Genomic DNA, 22,797 nt, shown 5'->3' with positions numbered 1-22,797 from the left:
CGGAGGCAGAGTGCCCAGGGTTCCGCCGTCAGAGGACTGCTGGAGACCAGGGCGACGCTGAGTCTGAGGCAGATGACGAGCCTCTGGAGTTGTCCATCAGGCAGCAGATGCTGGATGTCCAGTGGGATGCATGGAAACATCTGGCAGAGATCCCTGAAGGTCTACGTGCCATGGTATCTATCATGGAGGAGTCCATGACGAGTTTGAGTGCTGCATTGACCCTGAGTACTGAGCACACAGCCTCCTCCATTGAGAGAGTTGTGACTCGCATGGAGAGACAGCTCCAGGACAGGGGCTCCTGGAATCGCGCTCTGACCTGCACTCCCACACACCCTCTGTGACCTCAGGAGGTAACTGCCAGTGTGAGAGATGGATGAGGCACCTAGCCTCTCTGCTGAGCACCCATTCAGCAATGGCGAAGAGGGAGGTCCAGATATACCTCACATTGGCAGACAGTGACCATGGCACCTTCTGAGGCTATGACTAAGGAGTGCCAGCCATGTCACTGGTTGCGCCCTCCCAGGTGGAGCCAACTCAGGCCTGCTGGCCAGAGGACGACGACCAAAGTCATCAGGGCCAACACAACAGCAGAGTCAGCAATCTGCCTCTAAGGCAGCTGCAAGTGAAGATGGGGCATTAAGAAGTGATGCTCACAAGCATAAGTTCAAGGCACTGTGAGCACAGAATGGGGTTTTCATGGGTGGCATGCGTTCATTTAATCAGTGCCATGTACTGTTTATATGTGACTTTGGAAACCATATTATGTTTTGTTTCTTGTTTGCAACTCTGGTAAAGATATAAAGCAAGACTTTGTTTCAATGCCCTGAGTGTCCTCATGTTTTCCATAGGTGCAGCCTCATCACTGCCTTATGATAGACGGCAGGAGCAGCAAACTTTATTACAGAGGTTTTGAGGTGACAGTGTGATCATGGCATTGCCTTGTGTGCCCAGAAATGTGTGTGACAGAGGCAGTGCCCTTGCACTGAGATGGAAGCCAATTCTTGGCAGCCTGGCTGAAGGAACATTGAATCAAGGCCTCCCTGGTGTCCCTGCCTCCCTGAAGGTTCCTTAAGTCTGTCTCCTTGTCCTCAACCTGTGCCTGCTCGGGCTCATCATCAGATCCCTCTGTAGGGTCTTCCTCTGAGGTGTGTGGAGCCGCCTCAGTATCCTCATCCACGAGTGGGTCTCCTCTTGCCAGTGCCTGATTGTGCAGAGCGCAGCAGACCAAGATGATAAGTGACACGCACTCTGGAGGATATTGCAGGGAACCCCAGCATGGTTCAGGAATAGAAACTCATCTTCAGTAGACCTATTTTCCTCTCAACCACCACCCTTGTGGAGGCATGACTCCTATTGTACCTCTCTTCTGCCTCTCACCTAGGGTACCAGACTGGCGTCATGAGCCACCTGTTCGATGGATACCCTTTGTCATCCAGCAACCACCCATCCAGCCGAGCTGGGTCCATGAACAGCCTTGGCACCTGGGAACATCGCTGGAGGTGTTCATCATGGGAGCTGCCAGAGTACCTTGCACTGACTTGCAGGATCTGGGTCTTTTGTTCGCATGCTATCTGCACATTCATGGAGTGGTAACCCTTCCTATTCGCAAAGGCACCCGACTGACCCATTGTCGCCTTGATGGCCACACGAGTGCAGTCTATGGCACCCTGGATACAGGGGAACCCAGCAATAGCTGTGGAGCCTCTGGCTCACTCAGCCTGGCTGGCTTGCTCCGTCCGGTAATGAATGAATGTGAGGACCCGTCTGAACAGAGCGTCAGTTACCAGCTTGATGCAGCTATGGACAGCTGTTTGGACACTCCACACAGATCTCCCACTGACCCCTGGAAAGATCCGAATGCATAAAAATTGAGGGCTACTGTGACCTTCAGAGCCATTGGCATTGGCTGCCTACTCACACGGTCGGAGACCATCTCCGGCCCAATCATTTGATATAATGATGTCACGGTGTCCCTAGAGAAGCGAAGTCTCCTGCGGCACTGGACCGCAGACATGTTGAGGCAGCTGGATCACTGCCTGTACAATCTGGCAGCAGGATAATGACATCTTCTGCAGCACCCTCCACCTTGCTGCCCGTGCTGGCCCTGTACCCCCTGTGCCTGCACCTCTCCTCCCACAGGTCTGATTCTATGACACTGCCTGCAGACATGTAGCCTCCTCTCCCTCCTGCCCATCTCTTCCTCCTCAGAGGAAGTACACAATCACCAACTGCTGAGATGCATATGACACTGCCCCGTGCACTGAAGGCTGCTTTGGGCAGAAATTCTCCAACAGAGGTGACAAAAAGAAGAGTCCTCAGAATAAGGCCAACAAAACAAATACTTCAGAAGAAACCAGAGGAAAAGGTTTGAAACCTCAACAGTAAAGCAACAGCAAACTCTCACCTGAATTCCTAACAACTCACACAGCCAATTCTCCTGCCCCCTTTTATCGCACCCTTGGATGAGAAAAGTGAAAAAACAGGATGGCTGCCTGCCCGTGTTTCCCGTGCACCGACCGAAAAATCGCACGGGCAATGTAATATTCCAGTCAATTGCCCTTTTAATTGTCTAAAGTGGCTGATTAGTTTTCAGCAGGTATGCTGCCAACTCCCGCATGCGCCCACTGGCCATAATACCGCACGAGTGCGCAATGATGTCAGGTGCATCATCATGCGCGATTTAACATTCTTCAAGGTCAACTGCGCACCCAAAGCTAACACGGAAAATTCCGGCCCTTGTTTTCTCATCAGAAATCCACACGCAGGTTAAAATGGACCATTCCCTCTTCCCTGTCCCTTTTCCAAAGTTTCCAAACGCAAAACTGAGCCATTGCACAAAGATATGATGAACTCCACAGCAGAATGTGTGAGGAATTTTCCATATATACCAGTTGCACACCCATTGGCTGCTTGAGATAAGTTAATAGATAATGATGACAGGTGCATTGTGACAGACCAGCTTTCTGCAGGCTTTTGACTTTTTCTTAGCAGGTCAGGGAATGTACAATCAAGTGCACTTAGACATTTTTCAGAAAAAGGAAAATATAGTCCAACGGTTCATGGTTTTAATTAGAAAGACCCCAGGGATTTGAATCCAGTACAAATCTTGATGCCGATGAGTGAGTAGAGGTAATGAAATGAGATATTTGTGAGCTGTGATAGAACAATGCCTACTGAATACTGGAGGTGTGTTCAGTAATCTATCTAATTATGAACAAACTAATTATCCGGCAGATTTTAGCTCGAATGACAGCTTCTGAACATGTACGCTATATGCTGAGCTATGTGCATTGAAGAAAATCCTTAGAGAACACCAGATTCAGTGAGTAGCTACTGGGTCAGTTCACCATCTGGAGTTAATGATGATTCATCTTAAGCATGTGACCCAAAAAAATCGAGATGATAAAATTAGTGTTCAGTGCAACCCCAGGAATGGTCCACTGAGTAAATAGAAAGGCTGACACTGCAGCAGTTTGGAGGTTTGCTGGAAATACTAGATAACATGATGAAGTTGCAACAATAGCTGCATCAAGGCAAAATTTTTGAGTACAATCTAAGGGGGCAAGTTTACAAAGCTTCAGTAGCAACACAGATGGTGGCAAATGCGGGTGAGAAAATTGGGCCCAAGCCTCAAGCATCTGATTTATCAGCGCAGCCAATTTTCCACGGTGCCGTTTTGAAGGACTGAATGAGGCTGTGCTACAAGCCAGCATGAGCCTCATTTCAATTGCAAATTTAGGATTTTTTGGATTGCAATTAGCACACTAATTTTTTATAAGGAATACTTGACCTCTACCCTGCTACTATACTCCTGAATTCCATTTAATATTAAACAGCAGCCCTTTAAGAGCTACAAACAGAAACTGTCACAAATGCCCAGTAGATCAGCAACCCAGTGGCAATGGTCATAGGTATTAAGGGGAAAGTTGGGCGCGTGTGGGTTAGCATGGCAGCCAGGGAAAGGCTGGGATCATAGATGCCCCACTGACCTTAATGGGAGGGCCTCATTTAAATAGTCTGCTGTAGGGTCAAGCCTGATGTCTGGCCAAACTGACTACCTGGCTGGTGGAAATACAAGCAGGCAGCAGGCCCAATGCAACAGATATTTGTGACTTTGATAAGAGTCGCTTCAATACTGAGGCAGGGCTGTATCCTGTTTGGAGCGACTCAAGCATGGAATTCTGGGAAAGTTGGGCATGGATTTGGAAGTATAAGATAGAATTTTATTTTAGTTGTTCATGGGATGGAGGTGTCGCTGGCTAGGCCAGCATTTATTGCCTATCCCTAATTGCCCTTGTTGAAAGGGCATTTTTAAAGAGTCAACCACATTTTGGTGGGTCAGGAGTCACATGTAGGCCAAACCAGGTGAGGACAGCAGATTTCCTTCCCTAAAGGGACAATTTTGAACCAGATGGATTTGTACAGCAATCAGCAATGGTTTCATAGTCATCATCAGATTTTTAATTCCAGATACTTATTGAATTCAAACTCCACCATCTGGTGTGGTGAGATTCAAACCCAGGTCCCAGAGCATTACTCTGAGTCTCTGGATTACCAGTCCAGTGACAATACCACTACAACACCACCTCCCTTCTAGATGGTTAGTAGGAGGTGGGGGACCAATGACAACTGGGCCAAAACTGGGCCATCAGCAAAGCAAACATTGGGGCCATGATCCAAGCTGGGGAAGTCTAAGGCTTCTTTGTGAGGCCTAGGAGGAGAATGCCTGCACCTCATTGCCCACAGGGTGTGTTATAAGGCGTTGACCTTCAGCACTTACCTTGGCCAGTCAGCACCTCCCACCTCAGATCTTTTGCTGGAAATCCCACAGCATGCTGACCGCTCACTTACTAGTAAATGTAAGTTGAGGGGCTAATGATGTCACCAGGCCGCTACTTCGGAATGTTCCTTACAGCCCCACCTGCCGTTTGCTGGAGACTCATCGAGGGCCCAATTTGTGTTTGTTAAATTTTAAACAGGTGCAAATGGGTCTTGTTGGGATTGGGCGCTTGTTCCTGATATTTTAACCCCCAACCTTTTCTCCCCTTCAACGAGGTTAAAATTGAGGCAAATGTTTTAAGTCAATGACCTTTGTCAGAATTGGCTGATGTTAGAGCTGAACAGTTTTAAAGCAGGTACAGAGTCAAGGAAATGTGAGATTGGCAGGAGCAACACCTCATCTTCTGGCCTTAACATTGAGTTCACTCCCACTCTGACCTCTGTGTCCTTAAGCTCCTACACTGTTCAAATGAAACTTGAGGAACAGCACTGCAACTTTCCAGGATTTGCTGTTCTTATTTCAAACTTTCAGGATCTATATTGCATTTGTACTTTAAGAGCTGCTAGCTTGCTAGGTTTTGTGCCTCCAAGCCAGAGAACCTGTTGGCAACCCACAAAGGGAGTATATAGAGAGAAAAATGTGGTGTGGTCAACCTTTCCTGTTGTTGAAGTGGATTTATTTACACAACAAACAATGATTTTTGTTCAAAATGAGGTTTATAATGAAAAATGGAAGATGTGACCAAAAAAATCTGGATTGGGGGAAAGGCCATATTAAGCAAGGAACTATTGTAAGATGTTACTTGTTTAATTTGATGGTTTTGGAAAAATGAAGCAAAGCACATACAATATTGAAGGTGAGGAAAGAAAATGCTGCTAGATAAGAATGACAAATTGAGACTTTTGGTTCTGCAAAACTGTTTAAAGTCAGGTGGACTTTTCAGATATCTGTCATCAGAAGAGAAAACACACTATTAAATCATGCTGGAGGAAAAGACAAGGCGTACTACTGAATGGAGGAACCTCATAACACAAACGGGGTCATCTCCAAGAACTGAATGATGATAAAATACTTGAAGGTTTTAGGGTTATTACTGATAGTCTACCCTGCTCTTTGCCAATCAAGTTTTATAGATGACATTGTTTGACACTTTGGCAGAGCTGCTATATAAACTGTTAATTCCTCCAGAACATCCTTTGTGACAATATAACAGCTGGTATGCCTCAGCTACAAAATTGAATAGCACATAATAAATACGATCTGGTGCTGTGTGCCCGGGTTGGCAGAAGTTTTCAATAATTTATAAGTCTGAAGAGTCTAGTGGTACATTTTGAAAGTCCCATTTTCCTGAATTATCTCACACATTTCAAGTATTTTGATTATAGTAGTTACAGATCAGGATATTTTTTTCTTGGCTGGTAATTAACATCAGCAAGGCATGCCAAGATTATCAGACACACATCTGTCATTTGATCAAGATTTCCAGCAATGGTTTCACTGTTTTGCATGAAAAGAAAAATACATGAATTGTAAATTTATGGCCATTATTGTGGTAGACCCCAATAATTCAGTAAATCCACACTGCACTGAAAGATTGTTGAGGGGATATGGTTTGTTGTAAAAATAAATAATTTTGATAATATTTATTATGGTACATGAAAGTGCAAGTATGCTCAAGTTTACCATGTAAATGGATTTAAGGTGAATTAGAGATATATTGACAGCAACTGGTTTTAAGTGGGGCCTCAAAGCTGCAGCACAATAAAACATTCTAATTAACTCATCAACTGTGAAACCAAAGATAAAGTTGATTATGGAGTCATCAAGATCTTAAGATCATGTTATAAGATGGTTAGCCATTACCTTATTATAATTCTTAGTAAACAGTGCAACTCACATAAGTTAGAGGATGTGTTGTTTGATAAGAAACAGAATATTGTCCAAGAAAGACATGAAGTGGATATTTGTCCCTGTAAGGTGACAAAGTCTAAATGATATTAATCAAACACTGAGTGAGTTCATTCAAAGGTCAATTACTAGTCAGACTTGAGAGCAAAACCCTGACCATATTTGTGAAAAGGTCATTTAACAGCTGCAATTAGACCCTCATATTTTCTGCTTCTAGAATTTTTCTGTACATTGCAAATGACATCTGAAGGGTGACAGATGGGACATGTACGCATATGTAATGCTTTTATATATTTGTGAATTTTGTTTTGAATGATGCAGACCTGGTGAAAGGAAATGAGTGTCATCTCTAAGTCTCTGCATGACTACTCAATATCAAAAAAAGTCCATTATACTTTCAGTTTATAAGAGTTAGTTGTACATTGTATCAATGCCTTGTAATACACAGGTTTCCCATAGAAAGCCACCTTGTCCTCATTGCATTAATCTCCATCTACACCTTACTGGAGATGAGCAGGAGGTATGATAATGGCCCAATGCTCCCTTCCTTTCCCCGAAAGTAGTTTTGTGATCACAGCCAAGCATGCTCCTCTTTCCAGGTTGTTGATGATGATGATTCCACCTTAATGTATTAGTATTTGGAGTGAGGACTAGTGACCTGAGTGTATGTATTAGTGTTGCACTTTAATGTCACTGCTCAAGTCCAAGAGCAAATAATTTTACAAGAATATTTACATGTGACAATTTAGGTACTCATTACATTGGGAGATCATAGAAATTTGGGTTTGTTATTTTATTTGGATATAACAGAACCCTTCACAGACACTTCATCTTCCTCAGTGGCTCAGCATCCAGCTCTTTTGGGATGGTAATTTGTGATTTCCACTTGTCAACAGTTTTCTCTTAGCAGACCTCTCATATTGTTGAGTTACTACCTGCAGTTATATCCATCTCTTCTTAGTTTGACCCTATGTTGGAGGGAAGGTTATTGATGAAGCAGCTGAAGATGGTTGGACCTAGGATGTTACCCTGAGGAACACCTACAGCGATATACCAGGGCTGAAATAATTGGTCACCCATAAACACAACTACCTTCCTTTGTGCTAGGTATGACTGCAACCAATGGAAAGCTTTCTCCCTGATTCCCATTGTTAGGGATGTTGAGTTCATAATTCATAATTTTAAAAATATAACTTTTTGCGTTAGGAATTGAAATGTTGACTAGAAAATGGAGGCATCTGATTGAGAAACTGTTAAGCAACACTGAAGTAAATATGATTCAAACAAGTTGGAGTTAATTACAGTTAAAAGCTAACTTGTATTTATCTTACAAGGTCAGAGTTGATGGTGAAAAAAATTTAAGAATAGGTGACCCATTTCTGGACCTTTGGGTAGAGCCAGGGTGTCGATGGCTATCTCCGTAAAATAAGCTAAAAGCTATCAATTCTGGCAAACATGGTGGTAAAACTCCATTAGAGATAGAAATTATTCACCTGGGTTGTGGAATCAGAGTTATATTGAAAGGAAAATAATTTGCTTTTGTAATTGAATCATCCCAAAGCATGCCACATTGCCATAGAGACGGCAATTCAGGTTGGTGCCTTGGTTAGAAGGTTGTTGTGTTTGAGTTGTCAGTGTATGATTGCTGACAGAAGCAAGCAGTTCAGCTTGGGAACAGACAGAGACAATTCAGTCTGCAAAGCTTGCACTTGGAAAGGCAGCTGGATCTGCTGGCAACCCGAATAAGGAGCTGAGATATCCACAGTCATGAGATCAAGAAAGGAAAAGGTAAAGGGCCCCGCAGCCAAACACGTAATGGAAGGACCTACATAGCCTCTTATCTTGGAAGAATAGCTGAAATACTAAGGAGAAGTAAAGTAAATTCCAAAGCGTTGTGACATGCCTTTTGGGTTAGTCCCAGGAAAAGTGAACGAACCTTAAAGATCTCATAAGAAAAGGGAAGTCTTGGGGAAAAGTAGAAAGTAGAACTGAGTTTACTTCATAAGCTATAGTATTAAGTTAATAGTGCTTACTTTGTTTAATTCTTTTTGATATATAATAAAGTTTGTTTTCATTTAAAAACATGAAATCTTATAGCGTAGTTCTATCAGTAATGTGCTGGGTATTCAGATTTCTTCTTGAGACGTTAACGGTCCCTAACAGGATTGTAACTCCATTGACTTCAATTTTGCTAATTCTCCCTGATGCCACACTCAGTCAAAGGCTGCTTTGATGTCAAGGCAGTCACTCTCACCTTGCCTCTTTAATTCAACTCTTTTGTCCATGTTTGGACCAAGATTGCAATGAGGCCTGGGGCTGAGTGGGCCTTCCGGAACTCAAACTGTATATTGGTGAGCAGGTTATTGCTGTGCAAGGACATTGTCAATGATGTCTTTCATGACTTTGCTGATGATAGGGAGTGGATTGATGAAGAGAAAATTGACCAGATTGGATTTCTTCTGCCTTTTGTGAACACAACATACCTTGACAATTTTCCACATGGTCAGGTAGATGCCAATATTGTAGCTGTACAAAAACAGCTTGGCTATTGCTGGAGCACAGATCTTCAGTAATAGAGCTGTATGTTGTGAAGGCTTTATCCGGTGCCTTCAGCCATTTCTTGGTATCATGCTGAATGATCAGAATTGGTTGAAGACTGGAATTGGTGATACTGGGACCAGCAGGAGGAGACTGAGATGGATCATCCACTATGTGGACAGAATTGTCCCAGATTTGCCCTAAGTGCGGTAGTGGGCAGGTAAAGTGATGTTTTACCAGCCGGCCATGATGGCAGGTTTTCATGCCATATCACCCCAAACCCGCTACATTAATTATGCATTCCCAGGAAACATGCTGTTTCGATGGCGGGCAGGATCTCATTCACCCGCCTGCCAAAACCTTGTTGCTTTATCACACCGGATGCAATATTTAAAGTTCAGCCACACGCAGCACATCTCAGTGCTTCCAGCCCACAACTGCTGCAGGGAAGATGTCCACAGAAGGCAAGAAGACTGCAGCCCCCAGGTTTAGCGACACATCACTGGAATGCCTTTTGGATGCCATGGAGGCCCACCAGGATGTCCTCTACCCCTGCTCTGACTGCAGGATGAGCAGCAGCATGACCAACCAGGCTTGGGGGTTGGTGGCAGCGATGGTCAGCGCAGACATCCTTCAAAAGAGGATAGCCACCCATTGCCAGAAGAGGATGAATGATCTCCTCCATTCCGCCAGGGTAGGTCACTCTTCTCATTACTCTCATCTCATACACTCATAAACCCTCACACATCCACAGGGATCTCACTCACTGCCAGTTCAAGGAGCATTACCATTCACTCTCTCACTTTCATTGTCCTCATCCCATCCATGGGACCGCTCACCACCCACACAGGCCAGGCATACTTACCATCCGGCTAGGCAGGCGTCTTGATTACACGCTCTCCAAATCCATTCATGCAGTATAAGCTGGCACACAACAAGAAGAAAAGGTCACAGGCTGCTGGAGGTATGCCTGAAATCAACTTAGAAAACAGAGTCATCCAACTGGCCAGCGAGGATCTGGACCATTCCTGTGCGGATGGTGATGTCAGCAGTCCTGTACCAAGTGAGGATCCAGCAGTGCAACATCCATCAGGCAGCCATGCCATGAGTGATGTGTCCTGTTTCACAAGCCACTGCCATCCACTAATTATCTCCCCTTGCTTTCACAGGCACATCTGGGAAACAGCTAATGGAGTCCAAGACCCTGGGCCTTCAATTCAAGCTCTAAAGAAACCTCTGAAAAGAAATCTGGAGGCACCCTCCTGGAAGTCCCGTCACAGCACTCACCCACACCCTCTACAGCACAAAGACAAAAAGCTCAGTGGGACCTAGCTTTAGTGTCGCCCCGGGAACACAATCTGGTGAGCACATCGCACTATCTGATCCACAGCAGACAGCGGCAGGGTGTTCCCAGGTGTCCGGCACTCAGGACTGCTGGAGGCCAGAAATTTGCTGAGTCCAAGTCAGATGATGAGACTCTGGACTCGGTCATGTTACAGTTGCTGGAGCTGCAAAGGCCTCGGGAACATCAGGAAGGGATGTCCCCTGCACTCCTCAGATTGCAAGGCACGATGGACAAGTCCGTACGCCTTCAGGCTGAGGTGATAGCGCCGGCATTGCAACGCACCAAGGTCAACACTGGTAGGATGACGGCCAGCATGGAGACCTTGGACACTCCTGGAGTGTCCGGCCTATCCAATTTCCCTCTTCCTGTGATCTCAGCAGCTTCAACTTCACAGGCTGACGAGGGTGCCACTGCCACATAGCAGGATCCAAAAAGCAGGTCGGGGCCTCCAGGTCTCAGCCCTCCAGAGGACGCCTGCCAAGGTCATCACAGACAGGACGTCACAGTCAGCAGGCTGCCTCCACCTCCGCTGTGAATGTCCGGGGAGCAGCGAGACATAGCGGCAGGGTTAGGAAAGTTAAGAAGAATTATTTGTACAGCCTGGGCACAGGTGTTGGTCACTTGCACATACTGTTCACTATTGTCAATAAATTCCCAAGAATATCTTCCTGTCTATGGCTCCTTGTTCTGATGAGCAGTGTTTGTGTCACACAGATGTGAAACCTTTCTGCACAAGATAAAGGCAGGTGCCTCAGTCCACAGCCTCTTCCCTGTGCTCTGTGCAGCCTTCAGACCACAGTGATGATCTAGCCTCACACTCCCTGGACACATTACTGATGCCTGCACCTCGATGGTGTTTGTCATTGTTGCCAGAATGTCATGGGCAGGCGGCACAGAGTTCTCTCATTCTCACCGTGCGCTCTCAGCATCTTTAAGATGGGGCTGGCCCCCATCTCTTCAGCATCTGTGATCTCTGTTCTCCTGAAGGGGGCAGGGGCTGAAGGCGGACAAAGGATCAGATGCTTCTAAAGTTTCATGGCTTCATCTCAAGGATATGACTGTGATCACAGGGTGCAAGCAAGACAGGAGTCAGACATTCTCAGAGGCTATGTGAAGATCTATGGAGTGTCCTCACTGCATGTCTTCTTTATCTTCATGCAATCAAGTGACTATTAGGGCTTCCACTGCGTCTCCATGACAGGAGCATTATCACAGACGGTATATGTGCTGCCATAAGCCAGACTGGAGTCAAATGTTCATAGATACAATGTGAGGATCTATGGGATTTCCTCACTGCATCATCATCATCCTCCACAAATCTAGTAGCTGTGAGGGCCTCCCGAGTGTGCTTGCCTCATCTAGCCAGCGTGAGGGTCTCATCCCCATCATCGTCGCCTTCAAGGACCTCCTCTCTCTCATTCCTGTCAGCGTCCTCCATCTCCTCCTCAGCCAGTTCCTCTCCCTGTTGCAGCACCAGGTTGTAAAGGGCGCTGTAGGTGACGACGATGCATGACACTCTCTATGAACTATATTGCAGGGCTCCACCTGACCAGTCAAGGCACTGAAATCTCATCTTCAGCATCCCGATGGTTTGCTCCACCAAGTTGTGAGTTGCAGCATGAGCCTTGTTATACCTTCGCTCTGCTGCAGACTGAGGATGTAGGTGTTGTGCACACTCCCGGGAAACCGTACACACACATCTGCAGGATTTCTGGTGGTCGAACACCAGCTGCACATTCAGCAAATGGAATTCCCTGCGGTTGATGTAGTTCACCGTGTGCAGTGATGGAGACCTGAGCGCCATGTGAGCGCAGTCAATGACACTTTACACCTGTGGGAAACCCGAGATCTGAGCGAATCCAATCACTCTTGCATCCTGGCTGTCCTGGTCCCAGGAGAAATGCACAAAGTTGTGTGCCCTTGCATAGATGGCATCTGTGGCCTCATGGATGCATTGGTGGGTGTAATTTCACAGTCACTGGCAGTGGATGCCCTCCATGTCTCCATGGCGCCAAGTCCTGCAGTAGCTGGCAGATGTGACCGTCCAGTTCCCTAGACGTGTGCAATCTTCAGTGACACTGGTTCTCGGTCATCTGCAGGATTGAAAGATGGTGTCTATAGACGGCTCACTGAGACTCTTGGATGGCTTGTGCGAGAGTCCCAGCAGTCCTTTCCTCCTGAGGGTGCTGCTCCTCCCTCTGAGCAGCCAGGAGCCTCAGTCCCTCTCTCCTCTGTTGTCTTCGCTCTCTGTAGGCCATCAAGCATACAGCTAATTCGTCAGGCTCCATGGTCCTGATGTACTCCTCCTGCAGGGTGAAAGAGAGAGACATGTGGGTTAACATGGGTGTACTAAGAACCTGTCCTGGTTAAGTGTGAAGGCCCTTTAAAGCTTCCCAGAAAGTGCGAGCCAGCACTTGAATAGCCACCAATTAGTGCACTGCATGGCTAACCAAGGCCCCACCCACCTCCACCTCACTCCATCTGACCGACTGGCAGCAGCTTTGTCCGTGGGATTGCATTCTGTGCTCTCAGTTCAGGTGCAGACATTCTCTTAACCTGCACTGCAAGGCTACGCTGTTAGTTTGAACCATGGGGGAGACTGGTCTAAACTGGGATGCTGAATTGCAAGGAGCTGTGAGCGCCTCCAGCAGTGACTGCTACATGGCCAGCTTTAGTAAGGAGATTGTACAACGTGTGCAGTCGTCCAATTGTCCTGCAGTCCTCTAAAACATTCATTAGTTTGCAGTCTGTGCTCGAGGGGTGAAAAGCTCTGGAGCACTTGGAGTCTTTGATACCTCTGCGTTGCTTGAGTGGGCAGGTAAGCTAGAGGCCAGGCTCCAATCATATCAATGTGGCTGCATCTGAACTGTCTGTGACGCAGAGAAATGGTCACTTGATACAGGTTTCCCCAATGTGTGGCCACTTCCCTCACCCAGCCTACCCCCCCCAACAAGTCACCTCAATGGCAAGGCAGCCCTTGAACCACCACCACACCTGCCCCAACCCCATACCCTGCCGCAAAGTTCCTCAAGCTTGAAGTCCAACAGGCAACCCTGTCGAGCACTGCACATCGCTGCTGTGTACTCACCTCTGAGTTCCCCTCAAAGTGCAGCCCACCAAGCTCACAACTTTTATAGGCTGTTATGAAACCAACGTGGACAGACGATCAAGCCGGGAGTGGGGGGGACGATTCCGGCGGGCTGGCCTAATGCAGATGAATTACAATGAGGTTCCAGACGTCTCATTGCAGGAAACACGGTCTGCCGTCAGCGAGCTGAGTGGACGATCACAAACTGGTTTCACGCCGCAGTGAAACTGATTGCGCCATATTGCCTGCTTAAGCCACTGAACACGCCCGATGCCTGTGGACACGGAAAAGTCCCAGCCGTTACTATGAACTGCATCCTGGAGGTTGCCATTTACCTGAAACTGAACTGGACCAGCCGTATAAATACTGTGGTTACAACAGCAGGTCATTTATTCATTAATTTCCCACTGAGGGGCCTCAACTGGCCCACTGATGGGCAGGCTACCCGACACCGCCCCTGCCGCTGGTATAATTGTGGGGAAAGAGGCAGGCAGGTAGACAGCAGGAGAGCGTTAATTCCAATCCCTCGTTGCTGCACATGTGAATGGGGAGAGATACAGAAGAAGTAGGGTACAGTTTGGAGGCAGAAGAGCACTAGATAAAAAAATACATCTATTCATTTGCGATGTTTTTCTTTTTTCTGTCATTACTAATTTACAAGTAGCCTTGTGTTGAGAGCTGTCCTGCATTCCAAAATATCTGACCGTAATCACCTGGGATTATTGTGCCGGGCAAAAAGATTCTAGCTGAGCGTCTGTTAAAGGGGCAAAGGAACATTACTCTCAATACACTTGCATTACGAACATTACAAATTGTAATTGTATACTAGGAAATGCCTGGGTTTTAATTCATGCTCAGGTTGTGGGTGTTGCTGGCAAGGCCATCATTATTGCCTGCCTTGTACACACTGCATTCATGGTAGGCCAATGGTGGAGAATATGGATGCTTAGGGTAATGGTTGAAGTGCTGATCTGGTGGATTGCTTTTTTCTGGGTAGTATTAAGCTTCTTCAGTGACGTTGAAGCTGCACTCATCTAAGCAAGTGAAAAGTATGTCACCTGGTTTGTGACTTGTAGATGGTGTAAAGGCTTTCGATATTCAGGAGATGAGCCACCCATTACGTAAAGCCCAACCTCAATAACCATGGCATTTTTATAGGTGTTCAGATTGAGATTCTGGTCAATGTTGACACCAGGTTTGTTGTTGGTCTTCCCAGCTCCTCCAAAAAGCTATGGAAAACAAATAAAACACGAAAGCTTGAAACAGAGCCTCTTAACAAATGACAGTGATGCAGATCCATCCCATTGTCTAATGTCAGGTCACTGTTGCTGCAGTTGTTACTCCATCAGGAGGGTAAACCTGGGGTGAATTTTATGGTCCCTCAGCCAGCAGATCAGAAGACATGGGGGGCGGTGGGGCTCATAAAATAAAATGTGCCACCTTCCTGCCCATCCTCGAATTGTTTCCCATATTACAGTGGGTGGAAAAGGTGTCAGGCAACCCACTTACTCTAGGGTTTTTTTTTGAGGCCCTTAAAGGGCCAATTAATAGCCACTTAAGGGCCTCATTTCAACTCTGCCACTACAATACATGAAGCTTGGCCTAAATAGCCAAGTGGTTATGGTACTGGGTTTGTAACCCCATTATCAAGAGTTCAAATCTCACAATGGCAAACTATGAAACAATGTAACCTCATCTGAATGGGAACAGATGGAAACGTGTTTGTACTCGAAAGAGCTACAATACATGAAGGCTTGGCCTAAATAGCCAAGTGGTTATGGTACTGGGCTTGTAACCCCAAGATCAAGAGTTCAAATCTCACAATGGCAAACTATGAAACAATGTAACTTCATCTGAATAGGAACAGATGGAAATGTGTTTGTACTTGAAAGAGTTACAATACATGAAGCTTGGCCTAAATAGCCAAGTGGTTATGATACTGGGTTTGTAACCCCAAGATCAAGGGTTCAAATCTCACAATGGCAAACTATGAAACAATGTAACCTCATCTGAATGGGAACAGATGGAAACGTGTTTGTACTCGAAAGAGTTACAATACATGAAGCTTGGCCTAAATAGCCAAGTGGTTATGGTACTGGGTTTGTAACCCCATTATCAAGAGTTCAAATCTCACAATGGCAAACTATGAAACAATGTAACCTCATCTGAATGGGAACAGATGGAAACGTGTTTGTACTCGAAAGAGCTACAATACATGAAGGCTTGGCCTAAATAGCCAAGTGGTTATGGTACTGGGCTTGTAACCCCAAGATCAAGAGTTCAAATCTCACAATGGCAAACTATGAAACAATGTAACTTCATCTGAATAGGAACAGATGGAAATGTGTTTGTACTTGAAAGAGTTACAATACATGAAGCTTGGCCTAAATAGCCAAGTGGTTATGGTACTGGGTTTGTAACCCCATTATCAAGAGTTCAAATCTCACAATGGCAAACTATGAAACAATGTAACCTCATCTGAATGGGAACAGATGGAAACGTGTTTGTACTCGAAAGAGCTACAATACATGAAGGCTTGGCCTAAATAGCCAAGTGGTTATGGTACTGGGCTTGTAACCCCAAGATCAAGAGTTCAAATCTCACAATGGCAAACTATGAAACAATGTAACTTCATCTGAAACAGATGGAAATGGGTTTGTACTCAAAAGAGTTACAATACATGAAGCTTGGCCTAAATAGCCAAGTGGTTATGGTACTGGGTTTGTAACCCCAAGATCAAGAGTTCAAATCTCACCATGGCAAATTATGAAATAATGTAATTTACTTGAAAGAGTTACATTAGAAATTATAGCTTGGCCTAAATAGCCAAGTGGTTATGGTACTGGGTTTGTAACCCCAAGATCAAGAGTTCAAATTTCACAATGGCAAATTATGAAATAATGTAACTTCATCTGAAACAGATGGAAACGGGTTTGTACTTGAAAGAGTATCAAGAGTTCAAATCTCACAATGGCAAACTGTGAAACATGTAACTTCATCTGAAACAGATGGAAACAGGTTTGTACTCGAAAGAGTATCAAGAGTTCAAATCTCACAATGGCAAACTATGAAACAATGTAACTTCATCTGAAACAGATGGAAATGGGTTTGTACTCAAAAGAGTTACAATACATGAAGCTTGGCCTAAATAGCCAAGTGGTTATGGTACTGGGTTTGTAACCCCATTATCAAGAGTTCAAATCTCACAATGGCAAACTATGAAACAATGTAACCTCATCTGAATGGGAACAGATGGAAACGTGTTTGTACTCGAAAGAGCTACAATACATGAAGCTTGGCCTAAATAGCCAAGTGGTTATGGTACTGGGTTTGTAACCCCAAGATCAAGAGTTCAAATCTCACAATGGCAAACTATGAAAAACTATGAACATAAATTTACTCAGCATCCAGTCACAAATTGCAATTCCTTTGGAGGCTTGGCCTAAATAGCCAAGTGGTTATGGTACTGGGCTTGTAACCCCAAGATCAAGAGTTCAAATCTCACAATGGCAAACTATGAAACAATGTAACTTCATCTAAATAGGAACAAATGGAAACGTGTTTGTACTCAAAAGAGTTACACCTGGTGGAGCTGCACTGATGCTGTTATTAGGAAGGGAGTTCCCAGATTTGGCTTGGCCTAAATAGCCAAGTGGTTATGGTACTGGGTTTGTAACCCCAAGATCAAGAGTTCAAATCTCACAATGGCAAAACTATGAAACAATATAACCTCATCTGTATAAACAGATGAAGAGTGGTAGCTTTGAAGTGTTGATTCTTTAGCTTGGCCTAAATAGCCAAGTGGTTATGATACTGGGCTTGTAACCCCAAGATCAAGAGTTCAAATCTCACAATGGCAAACTATGAAACAATATAACTTCATCTGAAAAGGATGGAAATGTGTTTGTACTTGAAAGAGTTACAATACATGAAGCTTGGCCTAAATAGCCAAGTGGTTATGGTACTGGGTTTGTAACCCCAAGATCAAGAGTTCAAATCTCACAATGGCAAACTATGAAAAACTATGAACATAAATTTACTCAGCATCCAGTCACAAATTGCAATTCCTTTGGAGGCTTGGCCTAAATAGCCAAGTGGTTATGGTACTGGGTTTGTAACCCCAAGATCAAGAGTTCAAATCTCACAATGGCAAACTATGAAACAGTGTAACTTCATCTGAAACAGATGGAAAATGGGTTTTTAAAAGCTTGGCCTAAATAGCCAAGTGGTTATGGTACTGGGTTTGTAACCCCAAGATCAAAAGTTCAAATCTCACAATGGCAAACTATGAAACAATGTAAATTCATCTGAAACAGATGGAAATGGGTTTGTACTCGAAAGAGTTACAATACATGAAGGGCTTGGCCTAAATAGCCAAGTGGTTATGGTACTGGGTTTGTTAACCCCAAGATCAAGAGTTCAAATCTCACAATGGCAAACTATGAAACAATGTAACTTCATCTGAAACAGATGGAAATGGGTTTGTACTCAAAAGAGTTACAATACATGAAGCTTGGCCTAAATAGCCAAGTGGTTATGGTACTGGGTTTGTAACCCCATTATCAAGAGTTCAAATCTCACAATGGCAAACTATGAAACAATGTAACCTCATCTGAATGGGAACAGATGGAAACGTGTTTGTACTCGAAAGAGCTACAATACATGAAGGCTTGGCCTAAATAGCCAAGTGGTTATGGTACTGGGCTTGTAACCCCAAGATCAAGAGTTCAAATCTCACAATGGCAAACTATGAAACAATGTAACTTCATCTGAATAGGAACAGATGGAAATGTGTTTGTACTTGAAAGAGTTACAATACATGAAGCTTGGCCTAAATAGCCAAGTGGTTATGATACTGGGTTTGTAACCCCAAGATCAAGGGTTCAAATCTCACAATGGCAAACTATGAAACAATGTAACCTCATCTGAATGGGAACAGATGGAAACGTGTTTGTACTCGAAAGAGTTACAATACATGAAGCTTGGCCTAAATAGCCAAGTGGTTATGGTACTGGGTTTGTAACCCCATTATCAAGAGTTCAAATCTCACAATGGCAAACTATGAAACAATGTAACCTCATCTGAATGGGAACAGATGGAAACGTGTTTGTACTCGAAAGAGCTACAATACATGAAGGCTTGGCCTAAATAGCCAAGTGGTTATGGTACTGGGCTTGTAACCCCAAGATCAAGAGTTCAAATCTCACAATGGCAAACTATGAAACAATGTAACTTCATCTGAATAGGAACAGATGGAAATGTGTTTGTACTTGAAAGAGTTACAATACATGAAGCTTGGCCTAAATAGCCAAGTGGTTATGGTACTGGGTTTGTAACCCCATTATCAAGAGTTCAAATCTCACAATGGCAAACTATGAAACAATGTAACCTCATCTGAATGGGAACAGATGGAAACGTGTTTGTACTCGAAAGAGCTACAATACATGAAGGCTTGGCCTAAATAGCCAAGTGGTTATGGTACTGGGCTTGTAACCCCAAGATCAAGAGTTCAAATCTCACAATGGCAAACTATGAAACAATGTAACTTCATCTGAAACAGATGGAAATGGGTTTGTACTCAAAAGAGTTACAATACATGAAGCTTGGCCTAAATAGCCAAGTGGTTATGGTACTGGGTTTGTAACCCCAAGATCAAGAGTTCAAATCTCACCATGGCAAATTATGAAATAATGTAATTTACTTGAAAGAGTTACATTAGAAATTATAGCTTGGCCTAAATAGCCAAGTGGTTATGGTACTGGGTTTGTAACCCCAAGATCAAGAGTTCAAATTTCACAATGGCAAATTATGAAATAATGTAACTTCATCTGAAACAGATGGAAACGGGTTTGTACTTGAAAGAGTATCAAGAGTTCAAATCTCACAATGGCAAACTGTGAAACATGTAACTTCATCTGAAACAGATGGAAACAGGTTTGTACTCGAAAGAGTATCAAGAGTTCAAATCTCACAATGGCAAACTATGAAACAATGTAACTTCATCTGAAACAGATGGAAATGGGTTTGTACTCAAAAGAGTTACAATACATGAAGCTTGGCCTAAATAGCCAAGTGGTTATGGTACTGGGTTTGTAACCCCATTATCAAGAGTTCAAATCTCACAATGGCAAACTATGAAACAATGTAACCTCATCTGAATGGGAACAGATGGAAACGTGTTTGTACTCGAAAGAGCTACAATACATGAAGCTTGGCCTAAATAGCCAAGTGGTTATGGTACTGGGTTTGTAACCCCAAGATCAAGAGTTCAAATCTCACAATGGCAAACTATGAAAAACTATGAACATAAATTTACTCAGCATCCAGTCACAAATTGCAATTCCTTTGGAGGCTTGGCCTAAATAGCCAAGTGGTTATGGTACTGGGCTTGTAACCCCAAGATCAAGAGTTCAAATCTCACAATGGCAAACTATGAAACAATGTAACTTCATCTAAATAGGAACAAATGGAAACGTGTTTGTACTCAAAAGAGTTACACCTGGTGGAGCTGCACTGATGCTGTTATTAGGAAGGGAGTTCCCAGATTTGGCTTGGCCTAAATAGCCAAGTGGTTATGGTACTGGGTTTGTAACCCCAAGATCAAGAGTTCAAATCTCACAATGGCAAAACTATGAAACAATATAACCTCATCTGTATAAACAGATGAAGAGTGGTAGCTTTGAAGTGTTGATTCTTTAGCTTGGCCTAAATAGCCAAGTGGTTATGATACTGGGCTTGTAACCCCAAGATCAAGAGTTCAAATCTCACAATGGCAAACTATGAAACAATATAACTTCATCTGAAAAGGATGGAAATGTGTTTGTACTTGAAAGAGTTACAATACATGAAGCTTGGCCTAAATAGCCAAGTGGTTATGGTACTGGGTTTGTAACCCCAAGATCAAGAGTTCAAATCTCACAATGGCAAACTATGAAAAACTATGAACATAAATTTACTCAGCATCCAGTCACAAATTGCAATTCCTTTGGAGGCTTGGCCTAAATAGCCAAGTGGTTATGGTACTGGGTTTGTAACCCCAAGATCAAGAGTTCAAATCTCACAATGGCAAACTATGAAACAGTGTAACTTCATCTGAAACAGATGGAAAATGGGTTTTTAAAAGCTTGGCCTAAATAGCCAAGTGGTTATGGTACTGGGTTTGTAACCCCAAGATCAAAAGTTCAAATCTCACAATGGCAAACTATGAAACAATGTAAATTCATCTGAAACAGATGGAAATGGGTTTGTACTCGAAAGAGTTACAATACATGAAGCTTGGCCTAAATAGCCAAGTGGTTATGGTACTGGGTTTGTAACCCCATTATCAAGAGTTCAAATCTCACAATGGCAAACTATGAAACAATGTAACCTCATCTGAATGGGAACAGATGGAAACGTGTTTGTACTCGAAAGAGCTACAATACATGAAGGCTTGGCCTAAATAGCCAAGTGGTTATGGTACTGGGTTTGTAACCCCAAGATCAAGAGTTCAAATCTCACAATGGCAAACTATGAAAAACTATGAACATAAATTTACTCAGCATCCAGTCACAAATTGCAATTCCTTTGGAGGCTTGGCCTAAACAGCCAAGTGGTTATGGTACTGGGCTTGTAACCCCAAGATCAAGAGTTCAAATCTCACAATGGCAAACTATGAAGCAATGTAACTTCATCTGAAACAGATGGAAACGGATTTGTACTCGAAAGAGTTACAATACATGAAGCTTGGCCTAAATAGCCAAGTGGTTATGGTACTGGGTTTGTAACCCCATTATCAAGAGTTCAAATCTCACAATGGCAAACTATGAAACAATGTAACCTCATCTGAATGGGAACAGATGGAAACGTGTTTGTACTCGAAAGAGCTACAATACATGAAGCTTGGCCTAAATAGCCAAGTGGTTATGGTACTGGGTTTGTAACCCCAAGATCAAGAGTTCAAATCTCACAATGGCAAACTATGAAAAACTATGAACATAAATTTACTCAGCATCCAGTCACAAATTGCAATTCCTTTGGAGGCTTGGCCTAAATAGCCAAGTGCTTATGGTACTGGGCTTGTAACCCCAAGATCAAGAGTTCAAATCTCACAATGGCAAACTATGAAACAATGTAACTTCATCTAAATAGGAACAAATGGAAACGTGTTTGTACTCAAAAGAGTTACACCTGGTGGAGCTGCACTGATGCTGTTATTAGGAAGGGAGTTCCCAGATTTGGCTTGGCCTAAATAGCCAAGTGGTTATGGTACTGGGTTTGTAACCCCAAGATCAAGAGTTCAAATCTCACAATGGCAAAACTATGAAACAATATAACCTCATCTGTATAAACAGATGAAGAGTGGTAGCTTTGAAGTGTTGATTCTTTAGCTTGGCCTAAATAGCCAAGTGGTTATGATACTGGGCTTGTAACCCCAAGATCAAGAGTTCAAATCTCACAATGGCAAACTATGAAACAATATAACTTCATCTGAAAAGGATGGAAATGTGTTTGTACTTGAAAGAGTTACAATACATGAAGCTTGGCCTAAATAGCCAAGTGGTTATGGTACTGGGTTTGTAACCCCAAGATCAAGAGTTCAAATCTCACAATGGCAAACTATGAAAAACTATGAACATAAATTTACTCAGCATCCAGTCACAAATTGCAATTCCTTCGGAGGCTTGGCCTAAATAGCCAAGTGGTTATGGTACTGGGCTTGTAACCCCAAGATCAAGAGTTCAAACCTCACAATGGCAAACTATGAAACAATGTAACTTCATCTAAATAGGAACAAATGGAAACGTGTTTGTACTCAAAAGAGTTACACCTGGTGGAGCTGCACTGATGCTGTTATTAGGAAGGGAGTTCCCAGATTTGGCTTGGCCTAAATAGCCAAGTGGTTATGGTACTGGGTTTGTAACCCTGAGATCAAGAGTTCAAATCTCACAATGGCAAACTGTGAAACATGTAACTTCATCTGAAACAGATGGAAACAGGTTTGTACTCGAAAGAGTATCAAGAGTTCAAATCTCACAATGGCAAAACTATGAAACAATGTAACTCCATCTGAAACAGATGGAAACAGGTTTGTACTCAAAAGAGTTACATCTTAAGCTTGGCCTAAATAGCCAAGTGGTTATGGTACTGGGTTTGTAA

Source organism: Carcharodon carcharias, chromosome 8 (genome assembly GCF_017639515.1).
Source record: "Carcharodon carcharias isolate sCarCar2 chromosome 8, sCarCar2.pri, whole genome shotgun sequence".
NCBI classification, from domain to species: domain Eukaryota; kingdom Metazoa; phylum Chordata; class Chondrichthyes; order Lamniformes; family Lamnidae; genus Carcharodon; species Carcharodon carcharias.
The sequence above is the reverse complement of the archived record's forward strand: the minus strand, read 5'-3'. Positions refer to the sequence as shown.